General features: G+C 44.3%; 1 non-coding gene across 1 annotated transcript; it reads right to left on the reverse strand.

Annotated features, from left to right (window-relative positions):
• Positions 1-1,960: 1,960 nt before the first annotated feature.
• TRNAG-GCC (transfer RNA glycine (anticodon GCC)) lies at positions 1,961-2,033 on the reverse strand. The gene has a single exon. It is a non-coding gene; the product is annotated as a tRNA-Gly (tRNA).
• Positions 2,034-9,939: the final 7,906 nt, after the last annotated feature.

The following is a 9,939-nucleotide window of genomic DNA, read 5'->3' on the forward strand; positions in this document are numbered from 1 at the left end:
GCTATGATTACTGTTATCACTGGAGATCCACTTCAGATTGAACATTAATGAGCACTCTCTGGGTAGAGTTGTTCAACCAGTTCCATAGGCACACCGCCCCCAACTGTTTTTCATCCAGTCCATAATTCTCCATCTTATCAGGAAATGGATTTTTATAAATCACTGTGACAAACAGGACTAAAATCCGGTCATGGAGTCTTGACACCGGAACACGCCCCTAATCTGCCCAGAGCACTTACGATCTGGGGACTCACCGGGCATGAGTTCGTGACTCCGGGCTGTTTGCTGGCCACCCCCTTTTCCCTGTCTGAGTACCCATAAACCACTCAATTTAATAATTCATTCTAGAGTTTTGAGCAAACTCAATTTCCATTTTGAGGTGAGAAGTCTGGGGAAATTCGGACATCTTCCCTTTTCCAGTCTTTGAGCTCTCTTCTTCCCCACAGTTCCTCAGAATTACCAGCTGTGGCTCAGAAATTTCATCTGCATTTGTCTAAATTCTCTTGGATTGTCATTTTTCTGTGTCAGAAGACATAAATCCATTTATAGCAGCTTGTGGCTCTCTGCTGATCCCCTCAGTTATCTCTGCCTTCAATCCCTCTTAACCAGATGTGTTCTGACCTTTCTGCATTCTCTCTACTGCCCACTGACATGACCCCATCAGACCCAAGCAGTCAGGCTAATCCCATTTTATTCTCTGTGAGCCAAGATAAATTGAAAAACCTAGCCCCAAAAGAGTTAGCTTTGATTCATTTGGGGTTAAAATTGTTCTGATAATAGTTTTACAGGCTTGTGTTTGTTCTTTCATAAATTAGAGCATGTTGGATGGGACTTTGGACCTAAAGTTGAGGACAGAGAAGTAGTGAGTAGCTCCACATGCTAAAGATGAGAGAGTGTTGGGAGTTTGGAGGTTTATGTGAGCGTGGATACTGGAGCCTGCTTCTAGCCTGGAGGTGTAGAACAGGGTAGAGCAAGGTGGATGCTGGAACAGCCCACCCTGGAAGGATGGTGAGGAACGCCGGCAGTGGATGTGCTTGCATGGCACAATCTGGCAAGGCAAGAATGAGTGCATTTCCTGCAGGCCAAGGAGACATTGAGGAAGAAGATATCTGGGATTAAGCAATCATACCTCATCCCACTCAAGAGGGCTGCCCACTAGATCAAGGGACCCCCCCCCCCAGTGGCAAGGGGCTTGGGGCAGACACCCAGTGGTGGTAGCTGACAGAGAGGGAGGAAAAAGAGACTGAGCCAGACCTCCTCCATCAGGGACCTATATAGTGGGGAGGCCTTCCAGCGTCTTCTAAAATAGTACATGTGGCCCCCGTGGATCATCTGGGCATGTTATTAAAATGCAGGTTCTGATTCAGTGAGTCTGGGATGGGGCTCTGCTTTTCTAACAAGATCCCAGGTGATCCAGATTCTGCTGGTCCGTGAACTGACTTGAAGTGTCAAAGCCCTAAATCACTAGTTCTCAAGCTCTTTGGTTTCGGGATCCGTTTGCAGTCTTAAAAATTACTGAGGTCCCAAGGAGCTTTTGTTTATGTGCATTTTAAGTATTGATATTTACTGAATTCAAACTTAAAACTGAGAATGTTTAATATTTATTAATTGATTCACTTAAAAATAACGTTAAAGCCCACTACAGGTTACCATAAAGAACCTATCTTTATGGAAAGATAACTATAGTTTCCAAGGGAAAAAAAAAATTAGTGAGTGGCATTGTTTTACATTTTTGCAAACCTCTGACTTAGAAGATAGCTATATTCTCACACATCTGCATCCGCATTCAGTCTGTTGCCTCATGCAGCTTTGTAGTTGGAAAAGAAAGGAATTTTTAAAAAATATTTATTTGTTTTTATTTATTTATTATTTTGACTGCGCTGGGTCTTAGTTGCGGCATGTGAGATCTTTAGTTGCAGCATGCGGACTTCTTCTTCTTAGCCATGCCTGTGGGCTCTAGTTCCCTGACCAGGAATCGAACCTGGGGCCCCTGCATTGGCAGCACGGAGTCTTACCCACTGGACCACCAGGGAAGTCCCCAAGAAAAGAATAGTTTAATGGCCTTTTCAGGTAATTAGAAGTACTCTTCTTTGATGCCACAGTAAAAGTCTATAAGAGATATTTTCTTAAACGTTAGTTACAATGTGAAATCTGAAACCACAATGATGAACTTTTCACACTCTTACATTAAAATCCATCTATCTTGTACTTTGAATGAATCTTTTGCCCATACGTATTTTGTAAAATCATGCATTGATAATTTGAAAATATTGGTTCACTGAGTTATATAGATGTTCCAAATGTTTACATATTTCATTATATAATTTCAAAAAGTCACATTTGTTAATATCACCAGTGATCTCACCAGTCAGCTTACCAGAAATTTTTTTAAGAACTGGGAAGCTTTCATGCTCAAAAATGATGAATACAAGTTTTACAAAATTTTAATTTTTGCTTGAGACCTAAAATTTTATCCCTGACAACAAATGGTGTCAGTTGTTTTCCTTGAAGTGGCAGGTTTACTTTAATCACTTACAAGAAAATGGCTGCCACATACCTGAGTCTAAATAAGCAGAGTTTGTCTGTCAGGAATTCTTTCCCGTCAAAATGATTTTCCAGGAAAATAAGTTGCTAGTTCAGCTCGCAACTCAACCAACCATACACATAATTTTTCTCAAGATAACCATCATGCTTCGGTATACAGCAAAAGCGCTTTCTGCACACTCCCCATTTTATCATGCAGAGTATTAAGAAGGTGTGTACTCAAAGGTCAATATTTAACACAGTAATTTTTACTGCTTCGTCAAGGACATTCTTAATTGCAATTGGATTCTTAATTGAAATTGGATTCTGTTTTGTTTTGTTTTGTTACCAAGAGTGACAGCAATGAAGAATACCATGACTACTAGTAGAACTTAGTATCACTGCTTTGCTTCACGCTAAGGGACAGGCAGTTTTATCCCCCATTGCTTTTGCATTATCATTGGAGATGCCAACACAGTGAAAAAGACAAATGACATCTCAGTGTTAATAAGCAAATAGCTCTGATCTCACAGACCACTGCCCTAAGGAATTCACCATGTGCCCCATAAGAAAGGCAGCATTTGGAAAGCTGCCACCAAGAGGGTACAGAGGCCTGGCAGTGTGCACCCAAAAAGCCATAACAACCAAGAGAGAGTAACAATAGCATCCCATTAAGTAAAAGACATTTTTGTATTAAGTGAAGGATATATTTTAGAGCTAGATCAGGCCACTCCAACACAGCTCAACCTTAGGTTTGGGCAAGGAGAGGAAATGAGCGATTGAGATCAAAGTTGAAATTGAAATTTTAAGCTGGACTGGACTTCTAATAATCAAAAGTGACCAGAAAGTTATGGAACCTGCCCAAGATGTTATTAAGAAAACGGGAAGGGCAATAAGACAGAGCACAGTTGGAAACAGAGATTAAAGCTAAATAAAACACTTTCATGTCTCTATCCCCACTGAGTTGAAACTCTTCATTAAAAAGTTATGTCTAGTCCCCCTTCCATTTATAACACATACATATTTGAGCTAATTGAAAAGCTCCCTATGTAACATGCCATATTCCTTTTCTTCCTTGTCAACATCATATCATTCATCTATTCAACAAAGTTCGATTGAATGCCTACTGTGCCAGGCACTGTTCAAAGGGCTTGGGAAACACCAATGAAAAAACAGATGGATATTGTTGGTAGAGCTTACATTTGTAGTTGTTACTTTTTAAAGTATTTTTTTCCAATTAGCCATGCAGGCTCAGCTGCAAAACGTGCTGGAATTTTGGAGCAACATAGCAGGGTTCAAAGGAGCTTGGCAAAATATTCTGAGTGGTCCATAAAGCCGGTCCCAAGGAACATGGCCAGCAATCTATATCACAATGTTCCAGGGCCTGCTGGCTCCAACAGTCAAGGTTATCTGATAATCTGGTGGGCAGGAGCCCAACAGCAAAAGGCTCTGGGCAAGATCAATAAGAGTGGCAGCATCTTGATTTCAGTGGGATGTAGGAGGAACCCAATCCCAGCCAGTGTCTGGAGGCACAAGGGACAGGGTACATCTCCTTCAAAGAAGGGGACCTGGTGAAGGCTTGGCAGGGGAAGGGTCTTTGTCAGATGAGCTGGTGTTCACCTGGGAGCTTTAGTAGCAGGAACAGAAACCAGCTCACAGGCTGGAATGGACACTCCGGATTGGATTCAGAACAAAGAGCAGTTCAGCGGGTATGTGGCTGCTTCCTGCTGAGCTCTTTGAAGGGTGTGTTCCAGATCCAGTTTAAGATCATTAAAGGCACCACACTGTGAAAAGACATGTAATGTCAAATGAAAACAACCCTAAACCAGAAAATAAGTATAAGGAAATCCAACAAAGTTCTGCTTCTTTGCATGATGTCATCTTCAAAGTTGTCTCAGTACCATTTCCTTCAAATGGGTGTTTGTGGGGGTGGGGGTGGGGCACACATTGTGGCATGTGTGTGTACCATGATCTCATGTTTAGTCTGTCTCAGGGGTCATCTATACTGGTCTGTCCCCAGCCCAACAGGGAACATCAAGGACATATGATGGGAAATTCCAGAGTGAACCACCAGCATTCATGTGATCAGCCCTGAGCAGGCCTCTCTTTATGCCCTTGGCCTGTCCCTTCACCTCTGACTTTATCTTTACTCAGCACTTCCAGGTCATGACCCAGCCATTCTACTGCTCCAACACTCAGCAGTCCTATTTCATTCCTCAACTTTTCATTGTCCGCTCGTGGTGCTTCCTTGAAACAGCTCTTTCAGGAATGATCCCCTTCAATTCCTCTCCAAGTGCCCTTCATACCCCCCTGACTTCCTGATGAAACTTAACCGGACACCATCCGGCTTCCCCCTCCCAACCCCAGCCTGGATCCTGGAGGAAAGAGATCAAGCAGATAATCCTTCCCTCTCCCTCTCCATCTCTCTCCCCGCAAGCAATAGTCATAAGACTCAAGGGAATTGCAAAGGCTCTAGGAGATGGTAGACCAGTAAAGAATGCTAGTGTCCTTACATTTAATTATCATAAAAGTCACAAAACAGAGCTTCTCAAAATGTCTTATGTTGTGCCACGTGCATCAAATCATCCTAGGGTGCTTGTTAAAAATGCAGATTACTGGGCTCAACTCCAGACCAACTGTCTTAGTCTGAGCTCCCTCAGAAATAGACCCTGAGACAAGGATTCAATTGCAGAAAGCTGATTTGGGGAGGTGGTCCCAGGAAACACTAGTAAGGGAAGGCAGCCAATAAAAGGTGTCCTGTCATGCCAGTTACTACTATGGGTAACTGGAGTTTCATCCCACTGGGAACTTTGAAAACAACATAGTACACTCGTCTCAGCATCCTGCCAGTGAAGAAGAGAGGGAGTCGAGGTGTTTGGACACCAACTCTCCTCAGTCATAGATTGAAGCTGCACTTGGCTGGTGTTAATTCCCTGGTACCTCTGGCCTGCAAAACCATAGCCCCCTGGCAAAAAGGTGAAGGTGCTAGGAACTGGTGGTCAGGTTGGGTGCATTGGAATTGTAAGGGTTGAGGAAATATAGGCAGGGACCCCACATCATCTGCTATAGCAGCTAAATCAGCATACCTGTGTGAGGGGCTGGAACCTACATTTTGAACAAGTTCCTCACACTATAGTTGGAGAACATAGAATATTAAGAAAAGGTAGTACACGTGAGATTGGATTTCTGATTTCCTAATGGCTTCTGTGAAGAAGAAGACACTTCTACTCTATCATCCCTCCCCCGCCCCCCCAAAAGAATCCAGTTTTAGTAAGCCCTCCTTTTCTTATAGAGAAAGCAATAGAACTTGAGTCTACCACTCACCATTATAATCCCTAGGCTGAAATTTCCTTTTGTACCAGGGGAGCTATTTTAGACAAACCCTGTGAACTTAAATAGGGAAAGTGATTCATTGGCATGTAAGGTCCGTTTCATGTTGATGTCAGGATGGAGAAATCAGATGGTGCTAAATGTTCTCTCAGGTCAATACTTGATGACTTCATAGCTTTCACCAGCGTTTTTAATGGTTCGACATTTAGCACTCAAGTCCGGGAGCTTTTTGCCAGCTCTTTGTGAAGGGGGAGGCGGGGGAGATGCTATTGAAAGGTTTTTTTCAAAAGGTTAGTTAATGCACTAGGGCATGGATTTCATTACATGATCGCATAACACTGAGTGGCAGAACGTATAGTGGGCAATCTAAAAATAATTACTGCTCAAATGTCGATTAACCAAGGGTTGGCCAGGAGCCGGACTTTGGAAATGTGAAGCTGGAGGCTGAGAGAGCAGGTTCCTGGGACCCCCATAAGGCTGCAGGTTGGGAGGGACTAAAATCAAATTCCTGCTATTGCAGGTCTCACTGACTTTCCCTTCCTGTTCTGCATAATCACAAGCTACTCCATGCCCACAGGAACTGCAAAGGGCTAACAAAGGGCTATCGCAGTCCTTCTTTGCTATAGTCAGGAGCCACCTTATATATCTGTTAAGTGTCAATCTAGATTATCTGTGGTGGGTGCCATGCTCTTTCTGTAATATTCCCCTGCCTAGGAAAGTGCAGCGATTGGATACCAAGGGAAGAAAGAGAAACTAACCCAGGGTGTGGAGCGGAAGGTTCTCCTAAGACAATCAGTCAGAAATGCTCAGGAGAGAGGCAGGAAAGTGAATCCGCGTAACCGAGCCCAACATTCTGAACTTCCGTCGTCTGCCAAGGCACTCACCATGGTATCATGTCTTTGTATCTTTTCTTGCCTGTCTCTCCTCCCTCCTGCCACCCCTACTGAGAGTTCCTTGAAGGGAGAGCTAAGCCCTGTTCATTCTTGGTAGGTTCCAGCGTTTTTTGGTCAACGGTCGTTGAGCAGTTAGTTGCGATTTTGGTGTTTTCCTAAGCAGCGGGTAAGCTCACGTCCTTCTACCCCACCGTCTTGCGCTAATCCAAGCCCTGTTCATTCTTGAATCTTCTCTGACTAGTATCCAGTAAGCTCACACTGCATTTTGGTTGAGTGAATAAATGAAAAATAATTAAAGACCTCCCAGTGGTCAAAGCTGGAACAGTTTGAATAACAAAAGAAAGAAAGTAGTATTGGATTATAACTGAAAGTATAAAATAAATATCCATGAGTCCATACTGATATAAATAAATGATTGAATAAATTAATAAATGGGGAGAAGAAACAAATCTTCCATGCAGAAGAATTGAAAATAAATTTTGTAGCTACCCCACCCTGTAGGAAGTGGACCCTGACTTCCTACTCCTTAAATGCAGGCTGTGCAGAGTGACTCCTCTCCAAAGAGGACTGCATGGAAAGAAGGAAAATGAGGAGTAACCTTGCAGTGGAGAGACCTGGCAAACACCGTGTCAGCCGGATGACCAGTATTAATGTCGAAAGTCATCAGTCAGGTAGCTAGTATGTACCCCTGATGTGATGCGATGAAAATGACACTTTACCACTGTGATCTTCCTCCCCCAAACCCATAACCCCAGTTCAACCATAAGAAAAGCATCAGACAAAGCCCGACATAAAACTGTTCTAAAAAATAAAGTCTATTTTTAAAAAGAGAGAAGGTAAGAAGGAAAGAAGGGAGGAAGGGAAGGAGTGGAAGAGAAAGAAGGAGCTGGAGGGTTTAGTTCTGTGCTATAGGCCATCACCAGGCCTGCTACAGAAAACCTGTAAGTAACCATAAATGGAAAGCTCCTAGGGCCCACAGTGTAGGCACAGATAAGAGGCAGTTGCCCCTGTGATGCTCCAGCAGGAATTCAGGCCTGAGTGAGGGGCTTGCTAAGTGCCAGGCTACTGCCTTACATGATTGTACAAGTTGTTTCTGGATGCTGACATGGATGGAGTTTTAAAGGCTGCGGGCCCACGACTCTGGGTTCCTCTGGCCTAGGAAACGTCTTACTGTTTTCAGGCTGCCAAGATCACTAAGAAAAGCAAGAGAAGTGAAGGGGAGCTGCGTCTCCATCGTTGCATTCTTATCTCATCTATATCATTCGCGTGGTTTGTTAGCCGCTTTGGGAGAAAATGGAAGTAAAAGCAACCTGGAGGTGAGCTCCGGTTGTCAATCTCGCCCATCGTTGCCCCCAGACCAGAATCTGGCCTAGTCCCTGTGTAATCGTGGACTAGTTTGGACCTGAGGTTGCCTCACCCAGTGGATACTGCTGACTTCTTCCATTCTGAATACTGTATCTGGCCTGCCCAGTGAACTAACATCTATTGAGGGCTTTCTGGGTGCTGGCAGGCTTTCCATGTTGTTTCAATAATGCTACTATTTATGCAGAGGGGGTTATCTTTCCCCACCTGGAAACGAGAACTTGAAGTTTTAGGAGGAGTTGTGATCACATTTTTACACTTCCTGATCGGAGGAAAAGCAGAATAGATGAAGTCGTCATCACAGGAGACCCCAAGCCCCTGGTGGTCTCACAAGGTTCGCAGTCCACAGTTCTACTTCTTCTTTCCCAGGTAGTAAGATGGCCTCATACAGGGATTAGCATAACTATGGCCCAGAGTCAGAGACCCTGGGTTTCATTCCCGTTCTGCCACTGACTAGTTAGAACGTTGCTCAGTATTGATGCTGACAGACACTCCGTGGTGGTAACAGCACAAAATATGCTGAGGAATTGGCCACATCTTTTTGTTCCATTCATTTTGATAATAACTAACATTATATCTCAGTTTGCAGTGTTCACACAAACCTTATCTTGCTTGCTTTTCAAAAGAGTTCTCTGAGATAACCGGAAGAGTAGTTATTATCTCCATTTTGAAGAAAAGGAAGCCAGGGCTCAGAGAAATTAAGCAACTGGTAACAAACTAATGTGGCAACTTAGCAAATGGCTCCTCCTGAAACCTACAGTCAGGAGCCATCTTATGTGTGTTAGATATCAGCTTAATGGTGTTTCCTGGGGTGCCCTTTCTGCTCTTCTTACAAGTGCCATCGATTGGATTTCTTTTAATCTCAAACTCTCATAAGTCTACAAATTGGGCTGATTGTTAAAAATGAAGAAACAGGTTCAGAGTTACCCGGCCAAAGTTACCTGCTAAGAAGGTCTCAGCAGTATGAATCCAGACCTAATAAGACAACAGAACTCCTGTCCTTCCCTCTCAGGCACAGTCCTTTCCTAAGGTTACACCGTCCCTGAGTGACATCCTTCACACCTGTAACATGTTAACCGTCAGATGTGTCTCCGGCCCAGACTTCTGAGCTCCAGGTGCACTTACCCAACAGCCTGCTAGCCATCTCCACTTGGGTGTCCCATACACATCTCTAGGCCAAGCCAACACATCCTACAGTGAACTCATACATCTCCCAAACCTGCTCCTCCTTGGGGACTTCCGACTGCAGTTAATAGCACCACAGTCCAGTCCCCTGCACAAATCCGAAACGTGGAAGTCCTGTGACAGCCCTTTCTCTCCCTCCCCCTGCCCTCAATTGGTGAGCCTTCTCAATTCTTTCTCCTAAACATGTCTCCGACCACTCTGCTGCTTCATCTCCCCTGCGTCTCTCAATCAGTTATCCTTTATCTTCTGCAATAGACCTCCTGGCCTCAAGTCTCACCCCACCCCTCAAACTCCTCTCTACCTGGAAAAGTGGCTCTCCTAGATCTGGCCCTGCCGGGCTACCTTTCCAGCCTCACCACCCTCACTTAACCTCGAGCACACTGTGTTCAAATCCAAAGTGCAATCCACAAAGAGCCACGCGTCTTCTGCCTGGGACGCCCTACCTCCATCTTCGAGACTTGGTTCAACAACCACTGTCAGACGCTTCCTCTATGAAGCGTGCAACTCCCCGGGGAAAGCTGCTTACTGTCTTCTTTGTAACACTCCTGTATCTTGAACTTGCCCCTTTTGTGGCCCTTCTCCCAATTCTTTGTTGACATGCCTTCCCTCCACTGCTACTGCCCCGCAGTGCCCCAGCACACAGTAG

Source organism: Tursiops truncatus, chromosome X (genome assembly GCF_011762595.2).
Source record: "Tursiops truncatus isolate mTurTru1 chromosome X, mTurTru1.mat.Y, whole genome shotgun sequence".
Classification (NCBI taxonomy): Eukaryota; Metazoa; Chordata; class Mammalia; order Artiodactyla; family Delphinidae; genus Tursiops; species Tursiops truncatus.